The following is an 18,466-nucleotide window of genomic DNA, read 5'->3' as shown; positions in this document are numbered from 1 at the left end:
GACACCTGCTGCCATGATGCCAGCTGCAGTAGAGAAGGTGTGGCTGGGCTGCATGCTCCATGGAGCCAGCAGGAGCCAGGAACAGATGGAATCCCCGCCTCCTTCCAAGTTGGAGGGGCAGGAGCCTCGCCCTCTTGGGTGCAACTGCAGCCATCCAGGCACTGCTGTGGACCCAGGCATCTCTGCACTCTTGGGATCCCAGAAAGTAGTCCCCCTTCCCCTGCAACCTCAAAAGTACCTGTTCCTGCTGCTTGGCCTCTCCCTGTCCTGGCACCCACTCCAATTTCAGAGCAAAGTTGTGGCTGACCCCAGCACTGTCATGACCTAAGCCAGGTGTGCACATACTCAGGGCAGTGCTGATACACCAGCCCCCTGCCACCTCGGCCCCCTTTGGACTTTGGGCACTGAGAAGCATGGGAGGGAGGCTGAGGCAGAGCTAAGGGTGGCTCAGCACAGGCCTGCAGGCACCCCTCAACACAAACAGCCTGGGCATCATGGGCACTGTGGATGGCAGGTTAATAGTGGCAGGAGGCAGATAAGCTCCTGTGCAGAAAGGGACTGGTTCCCAGTGAAGCCCCACCTTCAAATCAGGGACTGCCTGAAGTGTGGGGGCCAGGCTGTCAGCTCCAATGGACCAGAGTGAGAACTTATGGTGTTTTTTTCTGGGCCACCCACCACCCCCATGGCTGCCCATGGACTGGTCAGTATGCACTTCCTCCCCTCTAAAGCCCATAAAAACCCTGGACTCAACCAGACTTGGGCAGATGACAGGACAACTTGCCTGCAAAGAGGATCTACCAACTGCTGGTCTCCTCTGAGCTGTTCTGTCACTCAATAAAGCTCCTCTTTGCTGTGTTCACCCACCACTTGTCTGAGTTCCTCATTCTTCCTGGACACAGGACAAGGACTTGGGACCCACCAAATGGTGGGGCAGAAAGGACTGTAACATGAACAGGGCTGAAATATGCCCATTGCTGACCAGGTTTCAGGCAATGAGAAGGAGAAAAGAGAGAAGGAAAGAAGAGCTGTAGCCCTTTGGGGACCCCAGACCTAGGAGCTCCCCAAGCCAGGATTATGATACCCTCTTTGGGACTCTGTGTCTCCTGGCATCTCCAAGCTTCCAGGAACCACTACATTCCCTGATGCCAGCCATAGAACTGCTTGCAGTATGCCTAGTCCAGCTGCAGCCTCACAGGGAAGCAGTACTTGTACCAGCATCTGGAGCCACCTGCCCCACCACAGCTGGCATGCCTGGCTGTGCACAGTGGCCAGACCCCATGCTTGCTCACTCGCACACTCCTCACCACTCCATGCCTGGCTCACCTTTGGCAGGCATGGGACCCAAGCTGGTAGCACAACCCAAGTACAATCTGCCAGGCTGAGTGGGCAGAATGAGCCTGGTGAGCTCGAGCAAAACTTGGGCAAAGGCACCACCAGCCACAGAGGTTTCTGGCCAGAAAAGTGACACCCAAAGGATCCTGTGATGTTACAGTTACTATTGCTGCATAACAAATCACAACAAAACTTATGGCTTCAAACAACATTCATTTTGGTACACATATAGAGTCTAAGGGTCAACAATTCTAGGAAGGGCTCTGCTAGCTGGTTTACATGGGGTCTTCCATGTAGTTGCAGACAGAGGTTAGCTGCAGCCACAGGCATCTAAAGTCCAGCTTGACATCCAAGTGGATGTCTAAGTTGTTTCACCCACAGCTGACAGTTGGTGTTGGCTGTATGCCAAGGGCTCAGCTGGGCTGTTGACTGAAGCATGTGCACACGATCTATCTTTATGGAGCTTGGATGTCTTCCACAGTGGCTGTGGGACCTCGGCACAAGTGTTATCTGAACAAGGCAGCAGCTGCCTGGTCCCTCACAACCAAACCCCAGAAGTCACAGCATATCACTTTTGCCAAAGTTCATGAGTTGAAGAAGTCACAGATGAACCTAGCTTTAAGAAGAGGGAAGTTGGGCCCCATCACTTGATGGAGGAGTGTTAGGGTCACATTGCAGAGGAGCATGGAGGAACAGAGACATTGCTGAGGCCAGCTTTAGAAGATTCAGGCTGCACACAGTGCAAAACCTAGATCTGAACTATTCAGAAACAAGGAAGACAAACTCAAAAATTCACTTGTGACTTCTGTCTCTGCCTCTTGTCCTCATCAATCAACTTTTTTCATTAAGATGCTGTGCCTGAGCCACTAACGTTAATAATTTGGTGTTTCATCACATCTCACAAGTAGATTTGAATGGGCTCAAGTGCCCTGTGGGGCTGAGAAAGAAGAGGCCCTCCACATCTGATGGAGGGGGTACATCTAGGACAGTGACTCTCAATCCCAGGTACATGTTAAAACCCCCTAAGGAGATTTTATTAAAAAAAAAAAAAAAAAGGCTGTGTCTTCTCTAAGACCAATTAAATCTGGAAACCTCTGGGAGTGTGGCCACAGCTTTAGAATTGTTTGAAACTTATATGACTGGGGAGTGCAGTAGATAACCCCAAATCCCAGAGACATGCAGGGAAGGTATTGGCATTCCCTGGTGTTCTCCCATCCAGCATCTTGTCCATCACCTCAGGCCATGTGCTTCTATCCAATCCCTGCTCCTTCTTACCATGTGGGAGAACCTATCTTTCTCGCCTAAAGACACCACAAAAACAAAGGCATTGGGTAAAATAGATTTTACTAAAGGTTTTGGAGGGTGAGTTTAAAAAGGGTGGCCAGGCGTGTGGCTCACGCCTACAATCCCAGCACTTTGGGAGGCTGAGGCAAGTGGATCACCTGAGATTGGGAGTTTGAGACCAGCCTGACCAACATGGAGAAACTTTGTCTCTACTAAAAATACAAAATTAACCAGGTGTGCTGGCACATGCCTGTAATCCCAACTACTCAGGAGGCTGAGGCAGGAGAATCACTTGAACCTGGGAGGCGGAGGTTGCAGTGAGCTGAGATTGTGCCACTGCACTCCAGCCTGGGCAACAAGAGCAAAACTGACTCAAAAAAAAATGGTAATTATAACACTGAGCAGGAGACTGCCCAAAATTGAATATTATCACCTTTGTTCCTAACATAAAATGGCCATTCCTAACCATAGGGCACTTCTTAAGGGATGTTGCTCTTCTTCATCTCGTCCTAATTTCTGCTGCATCCTCTTCTTTAGGGCACCCATTCTATCTCTCACATTGCTGGGGTGAAACAAAAAAAAAGTCCTCCTAATATAAAAAGATATCCTAATATTAAAAGACATTTACTGCCCTCCTTTCTCACCCCAGCCCTTCACTGCAAGATCCTCCTATTCAGGCTTACCTAGGATCATCCCTTTCTGAACAAAAGAATTTATTTCTAAAGTAATGTATAATCCTAAACAAAAGCACAGTTTGGTTTACCCTGTCCCCCCACAAACACAGAATGAATACATTTCTGCAGGTCGAAATGACATCATCGCAAACTTTTGCTACTAAAGGTAGTAGGCAAGGTGAGTTAACTCTTCTGTTAAGGACAGAAAAACTGAACAACAGATTTCTGTTAAAATCTTCTTTGAGAAAATAAGAGAGTTAATAAGATAGTGAAAAATCACCAGGTTAGGTTGCAGAAAAAAAATAAAAGGAAAAAAAGATACTCACTTCAGCTGCTTCTCCCTGGTGGCATTTTCAGTTTCATCAGAAGTGGCTGAAAGACTGAGAAGAATTTTGACAGCTTCGTGGGATCCAGGATACAATAATACTAGGGACACTTAGAAAACATCCCTGTTCCCAAAGCCTAGGGTTGGGATCCTGAGGAAAGCATCTCACAATAACTGTGAACTGAAATTGGACCAGCTCTCAAAGACTGAAGCCCAACTCGGAGGCATACCAGTCTCTGAGAGTGGAGTAAAATTGCTAGTGACACAAGCCACCTTTCAAGATCCAGTGTCAATCTTCTCTAGGAGAAGACAATGTCATCTAGGCCTCAAACTGTTTTACATACAGTATTTCAAATGCAATGTCCAGAATGTGATCGACATCATCATCATTGCCATCATCATCAATATCACCATCATCCTTATCATCACAATCAGACACATAAAAAGACAGGACAATGACAACTGAAATGACTGCCAATAGAAACAGATCTGCAGATACACAGATATTGGGGTGACCACTTACAGACTTTAAAATAACTATGGTTATTATGCTCAAGAGAACGTTGAGAATTTTGGCAGGAAACTGAAAACTATCTCTAAATAAGACAGAGAATATTTGAAAAAAGAATAATACAGATATTTTAGAACTAAAATGCAAACGATAACTGAAACCCAGTACTTAATGGATATATTTAACAAAAGAGTAGACCTGCAGTTCTCAAACCGTGTACCAAGGTGCCCCAGCTGCTCCTGTGCATCACAGGAATGCTGCAAACTATTTTATATATTGAAAGGAAACATATTGCTATCTGCTGGACACAACACAAACTATTAGCTCAAAGTAGTTCATAGTTTCAACATTAGATGGCTACATTCCTTATGAAAACATCATATCTTTGCAAAGCCGAGTTTTCAGAGATTGCTGTAATACAAAGAGATTATTGCATGAAAATCAATGTAAAGCAAGAAATGAAGATAGTAATGTTCAATGATTCCATGATTTGAGAAGCTGTGCAATGCCAAAAAGGTGGCTACACTGTTATGACGCAAATACTTATACTGTTAGGGTCTAGCTACTTAAGAACACTGTTAGGTATTCTTTTTTACCTAGGAGCACCATGGTGGGGGAGGGAAGAAGTATGAGGTATTAAAGATATTATGAGCCAAGAAAGTCTGGGAACCTCTGGAGTAAACATAACTGAAGAGATCTACTAAATTGGAAGAAAGGGTGGGGGAAAACACCAGAATAAAACAGAGAAGGACAAAAGAATAGAAAACAAAAGAGAATATAAGAGACAAAGAGAATAGAATGAGAAGATCTAACATATGTGTGCTTGAAGCACCAGAAAAAAAAGGACAAAGAAAATAGAATGAAGACATAAATGATGAAAATATTCCAGGCCAGGCACAGTGGCTCACACCAGTAATCCCAACACTTTAGGAGGTTAAGGGAAGAGAATTGCTTGAGGCCAGGAGTTTGGGACCAGCTACAACATAGTGAGTAACATAGTGAGACCGTATCCCTACAAAATAAATAAATAAATATTCCAAAAGTGATGGAAGCCATTTGTTTACATATTGAAGAAGCTCTACAAACCCCAAACATAATGATCAGAATAAATCTACACTTGGGCACATGAAAGTAATTGCTGAAGACAAAAACTAGAGAAAACCTTCAAAGCAGCTAGAGGAAACAACTTGTGTTACCTGCAAAGGAGCAACAAGCAGACTGACAACTGATTTTTCAACAGAGAATATAAAAACCAGAAGACAACAGAATGATGTCCTCAAACTACTGAAAGAAAATAACTACCTACCTAGAAGAGAAAAATCATTCAAGAATGAAGGTAAGATAAAAATATTTTCAGCCAAACAAAAATGGAAAGAAATAATAAAAAAAATACACCCAAGCTAAAATAAAAATGATAGTGTTCAGACATAGAGTATATTTCAGATGGATAAATGGAAATGCAGAAAAAATATTAAAATAGCAAATATGTATGTAAAGCTAAATGAATATTAACTGTATAATGTAATAATAATGTCTTTGTGAGAGTTTTAATAGGTAAAGAATTAAAATCCACAAAAAAAAACCAAATAAGTCAAGAAGAAGCTAAATGAATTGAAATGCTCCAAGTTCTTGCGTTGTCCAGGAAATTGGCGGTGTGCCAAGAAAACTTTGATTAGCTGTAGGAGATCAACTTCCAGCATGATGACATGAGGAGCTTTGCCAGCCCCTCCTTAGTGAAACTAGTAAAAAAAATTTTTTAATTCAGTCCTCTTGAAATGGCCCAAAGGACAAAAAGAAAATTAAGAAACATCTATTTAAGAAAACCCCATAGAATTTGGGTAAGAAAGTTTAGAGTCTGTGGTATTTCATGACTCCCTCCATCCCACCCCTGTGAGGCAGAGAATCCAATCCAGATAGCTGCGGTCAAGAAGACAAGGTATCACCCCCAGCTTACAGTTGTAAGTCTTTCTTCCCAGAAGAAAGACAATTTCAGTGTTTCTTATCCTGTCCCCAGCTACCTGTTGCTGAGACTAAGCTCCAAATGAGTGCAATTAAGCCATGGGAGTTCCCTTCCTCCAACCAGTCACTAAAAAAAAACCAAGCAAATAATAACAACTATAAGCCCCATGGAGGAGGAGAGGAAGCTAGTGCTCAGAGTCTCTATAATATATTATCTATAGTATTCTACAACATATTATAATGAAATATATTACCTACAATGACCAGTTTCTAGTGAAATATCAAAAGGCTTGTAAAGAAGTAAGACCTATACACTGGTTTAAAAAAAAAAAAGGAGCAGGCAACACAAATTGCCTCTAAGAGCCACAAGATATTGGATTTAACAGAAAAAGACTTCAAAGCACAAATTGTAAATATGCTCGAGAGCTAAAAGAGAGGATGATTTTAAAAACTAAAGCAAGATATAATGGCAGTGTTGTATCAAACATCTATCAATAAAGAGATTGAAGTTATTTTAAAAGAACTTCAAGAAAAATCTAGAATTGAAAAATACAGTAACTGAAATTAAAAACTCACTAGAAGGGCACAACAGTAGATTAGATCTATCAGAAGAAAGAATTAATAAACTTGAAGATACGTTGATAGAAATTATGCAAGTAAAAGAACAGAGAACAAAATGAAGACAAAGAGAACCTCAAAGTCATAAACATGATGGGAGTGAAGGCCAAGAGAAAGAAAAGAGAAGAAAAAATATTTGAATAAATAATGGCAGAAAACTTCCCAAAAGTGTTAAAAAGCAATATACATCCAGAAAGCACAAAGAATTACAAGTATGATAAATGCAAAGAAATTCACAGATACATCGTAGTAAAAAATGCTGAAAGTCAAACACAATAAGAAAATACTGAAACCAGTAAGAGAAAAATTACGTACAAAAAAACCTCGATAAGATTAATAGTTGACTTCTCAGCAGGACAACAGAGGCAAGGATGCAGTAGAATAACATATTCAAAGTACTCAAGGGGAAAAAAAACAGCTGTCCACCAAGAATTCTATATCCCACAAAACTGAATATATATTTTGAGACAGTCTGGCTCTGTCACCCAGGCTGGAGTGCAGTGGTATAGTCTCAGCTCACTGCAATATCTGCCTCCTGGATTCAACCAATTTTCATTTCTCAGTCTCCCAAGTAGCTGAAATTACAGGTGTGCACCAATGCACCCAGCTGATTTTTGTATTTTTAGTACAGACAAGGTTTTGCCATATTGGCCAGGCTGGTCTCAAACTCCTGGCCTCAAGCAATCCACCTGCCTCAGCCTCCCAAAGTGCTGGAATTACAGGCATGAGCCACCATGCCCAGCCCAAACCATATTTTTTTTTTTTTTTTGAGGTGGAGTCTTGCTCTGTCGCCCAGGCTGGAGTGCAGTGGCGCGATCTCGGCTCACTGCAACCTCTGCCTCCCGGGTTCACGCCAATCTCCTGCCTCAGCCTCCCAAGTAGCTGGGACTACAGGTGCCCGCCACCACGCCCGGCAAATTTTTTGTATTTTTAGTAGAGACGGGGTTTCACCGTGTTAGCCAGGATGTTCTCGATCTCATGACCTAGTGATCCGCCGGCCTCAGCCTCCCAAAGTGCTGGGATTACAGGCGTGAGCCACTGCGCCCGGCTGATATTTTTTTTGATAAAGGGGAAATAAAGACTTACCCAGATAAAATGAATGAAGAATTCATTGCTAGCAGATCTATCTTCCAAGAAATACTAAATGAAACTCTTCAGACTGAAAGCATGTAACTCCAGATGATAATATGAATACAAACAAATAAAAATAAGGAGCACCCAAAAGATAATTAATTATAAAAATCAGTATAAGTCTATTTTTTTAGGCTTTCTTTTCATAAGTGATTTAAGAAGCAACTGCAGCCAGGCGTGGTAGCTCATGCCAGTAACCTCAGCAACTCAGAAGCTAAGGTGGGAGATCACTTGAGTCCAGGAGTTTGAGGCTTTAGTCACCCATGATCATGCCACTGTACTCCAGCCTGGGTGACAGGGCAAGACCCTAACTCAAAAAAAAAAAAAAAGAAGAAGAAGTAATTGTATAAAATAATGTGTATATAATGTAATGTTGGGCCTATGACATAGAGAAATGTAATATTATGTGTAATGTATTTGTCAATAATAACAGAAAATAAATGGGTATAAGCAGAGCTGTATTGCACTAAGGATGTGATGATAGATGGTAAAGTAATAATCAACAATTTATCATTAGGTTTATAACATTGATAGATGTAACATGCATAACAATAATACCACAAGAAAAGGGAAAAGTGAATAGAGCTACATAGTAGTAAGGCTTCTACATATCACCATAAGTTAGTATAAATCGAAAGCTGAATCTGATAAGATGTATACAGTAAACCCAAAAGCAATCACTAAAAAAACTCCGAAAAATAAATTAGAAAATACACTAAAGAAACTAAAATGTTAACTAGAAAATATTCACTTAATGCAAAAAAGCAAGAAAGAGTAGAGAAACAAAATGACATGAGACATATAGGAATATAAAGCAAAATGGCAGATGTAAATCCAACAATATCAATAGCAATATTAAATATGAGTGAATTAAATAATCCAATAAAAATGCAGAGATTGTTGGACTTGGTTTAAAAAACATGATACAACTATATGTTGTGTATAAGAGGGCAAGATTAGATTCAGATTAGATTCAAAGATACAAATACATTGAAAGTAAAGTATGGAAAAAGAAATATACGAACAGCACAAGAAAGCTGGAGTGGCTGTACTGATATCAGATGAAACAGAGTTTAAAACGAAAAAGTTGTTAGTAGAGACAAAGAGACATTTCATGCTGATAAAAGAGTCAATCAATCAGGAAAATACAACAATTCTAAACACATATGCATTTTATAACAGAGCATCAATATACATGAAGTGAAACTGACAGAAACTAAGGGAGAAATATACAATTCAGTAATAACAGTTGAAGACTTTAAAACCTCACTTTCAACAATGGATAGAAAGACTAGACAGAAGATTAATAATGAAATATTAGACTTCAACAGCACTATAAACCAACGAGACCTAACAGACATCTATAGAACACTCCATTCAACAACAACGGAATACACATTCTCCTCAGAAGCACACGAAACATTCCCCAGGATAGACCGTATATTAGGCCGTAAAACAAATCTTAACAAATTTAAAAGAATAGAAGTAACGCAAACGATGTTCTCTGACCACAATTGGGATACAATTTGAAATCAATAATGGAAAATTGGGGAAACTCAGAAATATGTGGAAATTAAACACACCCCTATGTAATCAATAGGTCAAAAAAGAAATAAAAGCGCAAATTAAAAAATGCATTGACAAGAATGAAGATGAAAACACACCATACCAAAACTTATAGGATAAAGCTAAAGCAGTGCTTAGACAGAAATTTACAGCTGCAGTGCCTATATTAAGAAGAAGGAATGGGCCGGGTGCGGTGGTGGCTCATGCCTGTAATCCCAGCACTTTGGGAGGCTGAGGCGGGCGGATCACAAGGTCAGGAGATGGAGACCATTCTGGCTAACATGGTGAAACTCCGTCTCTACTAAAACATACAAATGATTAGACGGTCATGGTAGCGGGTGACTGTAGTCCCAGCTACTTGGGAGGCTGAGGCAGGGGAATGGCGTGAATCCGGGAACCAGAGCTTGCAGTGAGCCGAGATTGCCCCACTGCACTCCAGCCTGGGTGACAGAGCAAGACTCCCTCTCAAAAAAAAAGAAGAAGGAATGATCTTAGATGGATAACCTAATCTTCCACCTTAAGAAACTGGAGAAAGAAGAGCAAACTAAGTCTAAAGCAATCAAAAGAGAGGGAATAATAAAGGCTAGAGCAGAAATTAATGAAATAAAGAACAGAAAAACAATAAAGAAAATCAATTAATTCAAGGTCAGTTTGTTGTAAAGATAAACAAAATTGACAAACCTTTAGCTAGATTGCTCAATAAGAAAAGAAGACTCAAATAACTAGAATCAGAAATTAAAGAGATGACATTACTACTACCCTTACAGAAATAAAAAGATTATAAGGAAATATTATGAATAATTGTATCAAAAAATAGCTAGGTAAATTAGAAGAAATGTCCTTCTGTAGAAGGACAAAAACAAAACTGCAAGAACTGACTCAAAAGTAAACAGACAACCTAAATAGACGTATAACAAGTAAAGAGATCAAATTAGTAATAAAAAATTACCCACAAAGAAAAGCTTAGGTCCAAGTGGTTTCATCACTGAATTTTATCAAATACTTAAAGAAGAATTAATACAAATCCTTCACAAATTTTTCCAATAATAAAAGAGGAGGAAACATTTTCCAATTCATTTTATGAGGCCAGTATTGTCTGACTATCCAAAGCAGGTGAAAATAGCACAAGAAATGAAAATTGCAAACCAATACCTCTTATGCAAAAATTATCAACAAAATACTAGCAAACCAAATTCAATAGCATATAAAACAAATTAAACACCATGACCAAGTTCAATTTATCCTAAGAATGCAAGCTTGTTTCAACATCTAAAAATCAATTAAATCACCATATCAATAGAATAACAGATAAATCAGCTAAAATTACACTCAATGGTAAAAAACTGAATACTTTTCTCCGAAGACCAGAAACAAAATCAGGATGTACACTCTCACCACTTCTATTCAATATTGTACTGGAGGTTCCGGTTGGGGTGATTAGGAGGCTGAGGCACAAGAATCGCTTGAACCTGGGAGGCAGAGGTTGCAGTGAGTCAAGATTGTGCCACTGCACTCCAGCCTGGGTGACAGAGCAAGACTCTGTCTCAAAAAAAATAAAAAGAAAAAGAAAATCCTAAGGAATCCATTAAAAAACTATTAGAACCAATAAATGAGTTGAGCAAGGTTGCAGAATACAAAATTAATATACAAAAATCAGTTGTATTTTTGCTGGGTGCAGTGGCTTATGTCTGTAATCCCAGCACTTCAGAAGATGGAGACAGGCAGATCACTTGAGGTCAGGAGTTCAAGACCAGCCTCGCCAACATGGTGAAACCCCGTCTCTACTAAAAATACACAAATTAGCCAGGCACGGTGGTGCAGGCCTGTAGTCCCAGCTACTCAGCAGGCTGAAGCAGGAGAATTGCTTGAACCCAAGAGGCGGAGGTTGCAGTAAGCCAAGATTATGCCACCGCACTCCAACTTGGGTGACAGAGTGAGGCTCTGTGTAAAAAAAAAAAAAAAAAAACAGTATTTTTAAATAAATCTTTAATTTTAGAATAGTTTTAAATTTTAAAAAGACTTGCAAAGATAGTACAAAGAGTTATTTATATCCCAGACCCAGTGCCCTCTAACCTCTAATATTAACATCTTCTATTAATATAGTACATTTATTTTAATTACTGAACCAAAATATACAACTAACAAATCAATAAGCATTTGATTGCAAGTGAGAGAAGACTAAATCAAAATAGTAATAGTAGTAATTTCAATAGTGGTAGTAGTGATAACTGAATGGTCAAGGAATAATATACACTTTAGTTGAAACCAGTCCTCAAACATTGTCATCAAGATTACCTTCCTCTCTTATTTTTTCCTTTCCACCATATCAATTGTATGTTTACACAATTTCAATGAACAATCCAAAATAAAATTAAGAAAACAATTTCATTTACATTGAAAACAATTTCATTTACAATTCAAAAAGAATAAAATGCTTAGGAATAAATTTAACAAAAGAAGGGCAAAACTTATACTCTAAAAACTGTGAAATATTGTTCAAAGAAACTTTAAAGATCTAAATAAATGGGAAAACATCCCGTGTTCATGGACTGAAAGACTAAACATTGTTAAGATAGCACTACTCACCAATCTGATGTACATATTCAGTGCAATTCTTAACAGAATCCCAGCTGACTTTTTTGTAGGAATGGACAACCTGATTCTAAAATTCATATGGAATAGCAAGAGACTCAGAATGGCCAAAATCATTTTGAAAAAAAAAAAGTAGGAAGAGTCAAGGTTCCCGATTTCAAAACTTATTACAAGACAAGAAAATCGAAAAATAAATGAGAAGAGAAATAAAAACAAAGTAGAAAACAAGCATACAATAGAAAGAAGCAACATAACCAAAAAGTTTTTTAATAAACCCTTAGAAAGGTGCAGTGGCTCACTCCTGTAATCCCAACACTTTGGGAGGCCAAGGCAGGTGGATAACAAGGTCAGGAGTTCGAGATCAGCCTGGCCAACATGATGAAACCCAGTCTCTACTAAAAATACAAAAATCAGCCAAGCATGGTGTCAGGCGCCTGTAATCCCAGCTACTCAGGAGGCTGAGGCAGGAGAATCTCTTGAACCTGGGAGGCAAAGGTTGCAGCGAGCCGAGATCGTACCATTGCACTACAGCCTGGGTAACAAAAAAAGAAATCAAAATTAATAAACCCTTGACAAGTTTGGTAAAGTAAAATGAAAAAAGGTACAAATAACCAAATGCCAAGAAGAAAGAAAAGAACATTGTTACAAATCCTGAAGATAATAAAATGATGATACTTTATGAATAAATTTTTATGCCAATATATCTGAAAATTTCTATGAAATAAAAAATTATGAAAATACAACTTACCATATCTGAAAAAAGAAGAAATATAAAATATTAAAGCTATTAGAACTGTTAAACTACTAGAAAAACTAAAAATACTATTATAAATATTTTCACAAAGGAAACTCTAGATCCAAATGTCTTCACTAGCAAATTCTACAAGAAATTTCAACCCAGAGAAGAGAAAAAGGGGAAACATTTGACAAATTGCTTTGTGAGGCAGGAATACACTTGATACCAAAACCCAATAAAGACATTATAAGAAAGGGAAATACCACTCAAGAAAATAAACGAAAAAATCATTAAATGGTGAAATATTAGCCAATTAAATCCAGAGACATAGCACACCAAATAAAATTTATTCCAAAAAGTGTAAGTTACGCATAAGTTGGTTTAATATCTGTAAATCATTATATTAGTAGAATTAAGTTTTTTAAAACGCATATAAACATCTTAAAAGATGAAGAGAAAAACTTGATAAAATTTAATATACATTCACAGTAGTTTTATATCCTTTGGAAGTAGGAATAGAAGCAAACTTTCTTGATCTGAAAAAGGACATATATGAGAAATACACAGCAAGTGGCTTGCTTAATGATGAAATGGTAAACTTTTTCCCCTTCGTGATTAGGAATCAGTCAAGGGTGCTTGCCATCACCACTTATTTGCCATTTTATGAGAGTTGTTAGTCAGGCAAGGCAAGAAAAAGAAATAAAAGATATGAAGAGTAGAAAACTATTCCTAAAACTGGAATTATTTATAGATTATATGATAATGTACAGCTAAAATTCAAAAGATTCTTAAGATAATTTATGTTGTATTCTTAGAATTAATATAAGATCAATATACAAAAATCAACTGAACTTCTATATATCAGTAAGAAACCAAATATAAATTGTTTTAAAAGATGCCACTTATGCCTGTATCAATCTATATTAAGTACTTAGGAATAAAATTAAAGAAAATCTAAGTAAATTAATGTTCATGACTTATAGGACTCAATATTATAAAGATGTAAATTATTTCTAATTGGTGTATAGTTTCAATGCAATCCTAATCAAAAATCCTAGCAGGATTTTTTGTAGAAATTAACAAGCTGATCCAAATATTATATGAAAGAATAAACGACGAGACATAGCCAAGTCAATCTGGAAAAAGAAAAACAAAGTAGGAGAATTTGCTCCATAGACATCAAGAGCCGTTATAAAACTACAATACTTAAGAAAACATAATGTTGAGGTGAGAATAATCAAATAGATCAATGGAGCAGAAAGGGGAGCCCAGAAACACACCCACACGTATTCAGATACTCGATTTATTTTTTTAAAAAAGATTACACTTCAGAACAGAGTGTAGGAAATTATTTTTAACAAATATTGCTAAAACTGTTGGTTATTCATATGAGGAAAAGAGTAAACTTGATCTCTGCCTTACACCATATTAAAAAGTCAGTCGCAGGTGGAATTGTATATCTAAATGTCAAAGGTAAAACAACAAAACTTCTGTAAGATAGCATAGGAGAATATATAATCTCAGGGTAAGAAACAACTTTTAACTAAGATACCAAAAAACCTAACCATAAAGGAAAGCACTGACATATTAGAATGCATGAAAATATATATGGAATGCATTTTACGTATGCAGAAAATATATATGTAGGCCGGGTGCAGTGGCTCACACCTATAATCCCAGCACTTTGGGAGGCCAAGGTGGGTGATCACAGTGTCAGGAGTTCAAGATCAGCCTGGCCAACATAGTGAAATCCTGTCTTTACTAAAAAATATAAAACATAAGCCAGGCGTGGTAGTGCGTGCCTGTAATCCCAGCTACTCAGGAGACTGAGACAGGAGAATCCCCTGAACCCAGGAGGTGGAGGTTGCAGTGAGCCGAGATTATGCCATTGCACTCCAGCCCGGGCAATAGTGTGAGACTCTGTCTCAAAAAAATAATAATAATAAATAAATAAATATATATATATATAAAAAATACATATGTAAGTGCTATCACTTGAATATTTGTTCCCTCCCAAACTCACGTTAAAATTTAATCCCCAGTGTGGCAGTTGTAGGGAAGTTTAAGTTTTCTCTTGAAGATTCGATAATTTGAGTCTATAGAACAAACTTACAATAGAAAGAGTAACAGGAAAAATGGCATACAAATTTTACTTGCGCACATGTGTGCACAGAAGTCATAAAAAGTATAAACACTCAAAGAAAGGCAAGATGGTTGATGTTTTTGTACTGTCTTGGGGTTACAGAAAGAATAGTGGCTTGGATGGTGGCAAAAACAGGTTTCGGGAGAGACAGAAGAGGAAAGACCTGGGGAAAAGGCAGTCTTTTTTTTTTTTTTTTTTTGAGACGGAGTCTTGCTCTGTCGCCCGGTCTGGAGTGCAGTGGCCGGATCTCAGCTCACTGCAAGCTCCGCCTCCCGGGTTTACGCCATTCTCCTGCCTCAGCCTCCGAGTAGCTGGGACCACAGGCGCCCGCCACCTCGCCCGGCTAGTTTTTCGTATTTTTAGTAGAGACGGGGTTTCACCGTGTTAGCCAGGATGGTCTCAATCTCCTGACCTCGTGATCCGCCCGTCTCGGCCTCCCAAAGTGCTGGGATTACAGGCTTGAGCCACCGCGCCCGGCCGGAAAAGGCAGTCTTGTTATGCGGGAGAAACCTCAACAGGTAGCAGCCCTCAGAAAGAAGAAGTGAGTGGCAAATCAAGACAAGGGGACAAATATTCAAGTGATAGCACTTACATATGTACTGTTTAATTCTCTTTATTTCCTCTGTAGATGCAAATCTCCCCACAAAAGGCAGCTTTGTGGGACTACTTCTGTCTGCAGACCCTCTGAACTGAACAGGCATCTCAAAATATGTCAAAGAAGTATATTTTGAGATAAACCATTTTGGTTTCCTTCACAATTGAGAGATGAGGCCTTTAAGAAGTGATTGGCTCATGAGAGCAGTGCCCTCATGAATGGATTAATTTATTCATAGACTAATGGATTAATAGATTAACCCATAATTAATAGATTAACCCATAATTTATTCATAATAGATTATGAATAAATAGTAGATTATTCATAATTTATTCATTAATAGATTAACCCATAATTTATTCATAGACTAATGGATGAATAGATTAACCCATTGGTTAATGGATTAATGAGTTATCATTGGAGTGGGACTGGTGACTTTCTATTAGGTTGGTGCAAAAGTAATTGAGGTTTTTGCCATTGAACTGCAACTACTTTTGCACCAACCTAAATAAGAAGAGGTAGAGAGACTTAAACTAGCATGCTCAGCCCCGTTGCCATGTGATATCCTGCGCTACCTCAGGACTCTGCAGAGTCCCCTCCAGCAAGAAAACCCTCACCAGATGTGGCCCCTCGACCTTGGACTTCTCAGCTTCCATAACTGTAAGAAATAATTTTCTACACCTTATAAATTACCCAGTTTCAGGTGCTCTGTTATGAGCAACAGAAAATGGAATAATGCAACATGAGATAATATTGGACTTTAAAAGTAAATCACATTTAAGAAAAGTTAAAATTAAGAAAATCTATATATCAAAAGACCCCATTAAGAAAGTTAAAAGGTAAGCCACAGAATGGAAGAAAACATTAGTACCATATGTAACAGACAAAAGGTTTATGTACAGACTATTTTTAAAACTCCTACATATCAATTAGAAAAAGACAGAAAACAGAAAAATAAGCAGGAGATTTCAACAGGTACTTCACAAAAGAGGATATACAAACGATCATTGAACACACGAAAAGGTGCTCAGTCTCATGAGTAATTATGGGAATGCAAATTCAAGCCACAATGAGATATCTTTACACACTCATGAGAATGGGCTATAATTAAAATGTCTGATAATACAAGGTGTTGGTAACAATGTAGAGGAACAGGAGTTCTCACATACTACTGATAAACCTATAAACTGGCACAACTGTTTTGGAAATCAGTTTTGCATTTATGTTCTAAAGTTGAGATATGCATGCTTCATAACTCAGCAATTCCACTCCTAGATGTGTTCCCAAGAGAAATGTGTGCATAGGTACAAAATAGTCCCAGGCAGCATGCACACCTCATTTGAGACAAGTGAAAAATGGTCGTAGCCACATTGTTCATAATAGCCCCAAACTTGAAACAAACCACATGTCCACAAACAGAAAAATAGAAATATAAATTGTGTTGTATTTACCCAGTGAAATACCAAACAGCAATGAAAACAAGTAAATTGCAACTACACACAACATGGATGAATCTCACAAAATGTTAAACAAAAGATGCAAGCAAAAAAAAGACAAACTATATAATTCCAACCTGTATTTTTTAAATAGGCAAAACTAAACAATTATGTTTTAGGAATGCATGCTTAGTATAGTGATAAAACAATAAAGAAGAGAGGAACTGATTACCATACAAGTCAGCAGTGTGGTCATGTTGGGGGAGGAGGGAGGTGGGAAGGATTAGGAGGAACACAATAGGAACTTCCTGCAGTGCTCAATTTTGTGACCTGGTTGGTGGCTTCATGGGAATTTCCCTGGCAGTAATTCACTAAGCTGCACATTTCTGTTTGGTGCAATTTGTGTGCTCACAATTTACAATGGAAACATCATTTTAACCACCCTGTTTCTTTGGCTTCAGCATATTCATAGTCACATAAATTCTAACCCTTACACTCTTACTCTTTGGCAGCCCAACCTGAGGTAGGAGGCGAGGCTCAACTCCAGTGATGGGGTTCAGACTCCATATCAGATTGAGAACTAGCTGAAACAGGAAAGAGGCAAAAGCACCTTTCTGTAAGACACGACTACCAGTGCCATATCGGTTTACAATTGCCATGGCAGTACCCAGAAGTTGCCACCCCCTTCCATGTCAATGACCCAGAAGTTACCACCCTTTTTCTAGAAAATTCTGAATAACCCATCCCTTAATTTGCAAGTAATTAAACATGGGTATAAATACGACAGAATTGCCCCTGAGCTACTGCTCTCCATACACGGCCTAGGGGCAGCCCTGCTCTTCAGGAGCAGTCACAGAGCTCTAACACTGCCACCTCAATAAAGCTGTTTTCTTCTCCCACTGGCTCACTCTTGAATTCTCTCCCAGCAAAGCCAGGAACCTTCCCAAGCTAAGCCCCAATTCTAGGGCTTGCCTGCCTTACATCAAGCCTACACTTGCTAAAAGTTTTTCACAAACATTAAAGTAACCTGAGAGCAGGTGACTATTATTCCCCTTTTTAGTTAAAGAAACTGATCATGGCCAGGTGCGGTAACTCACACCTGTAATCCTAGCACTTTGGTAGGCCGAGGCGGGTGGATCACCTGATGTCAGGAGTTCGGGACCAGCCTGGCCAACATAGTGAAACGACATCTCTACTAAAAATACAAAAATTAGCCGGGCATGACAGCAGGCGCCTGTAATCCCAGCTACTCGAGAGGCTGACGCAGTAGAATCACTTGAACCCGGGAGGCGGAGGTTGCAGTGAGCCGAGATCGCGCCATTGTACTCCAGCCTGGGGGACAAGAGCAAGACTTCATCTCAAAAAAAAAAAAAAAAAAGAAACTGATCATTAGGCACCAGGCACAGGGGAAAGGGCCAGGACTATAACCAGGGGCAGAACAGGAACCAGAACATTTCCTTTCATCTCATCTTCTCCTTTACACAATGGATAGTGCATAGTGTTCCGGGGAAATATGCAAATCATGTTTTTGTAAATTGATTTCACCTGAAATACACTGGGGATC

The sequence above is a fragment of the Trachypithecus francoisi genome, unplaced genomic scaffold (genome assembly GCF_009764315.1).
Source record: "Trachypithecus francoisi isolate TF-2019V2 unplaced genomic scaffold, Tfra_2.0 Lachesis_group0, whole genome shotgun sequence".
NCBI lineage: Eukaryota > Metazoa > Chordata > Mammalia > Primates > Cercopithecidae > Trachypithecus > Trachypithecus francoisi.
The sequence above is the reverse complement of the archived record's forward strand: the minus strand, read 5'-3'. Positions refer to the sequence as shown.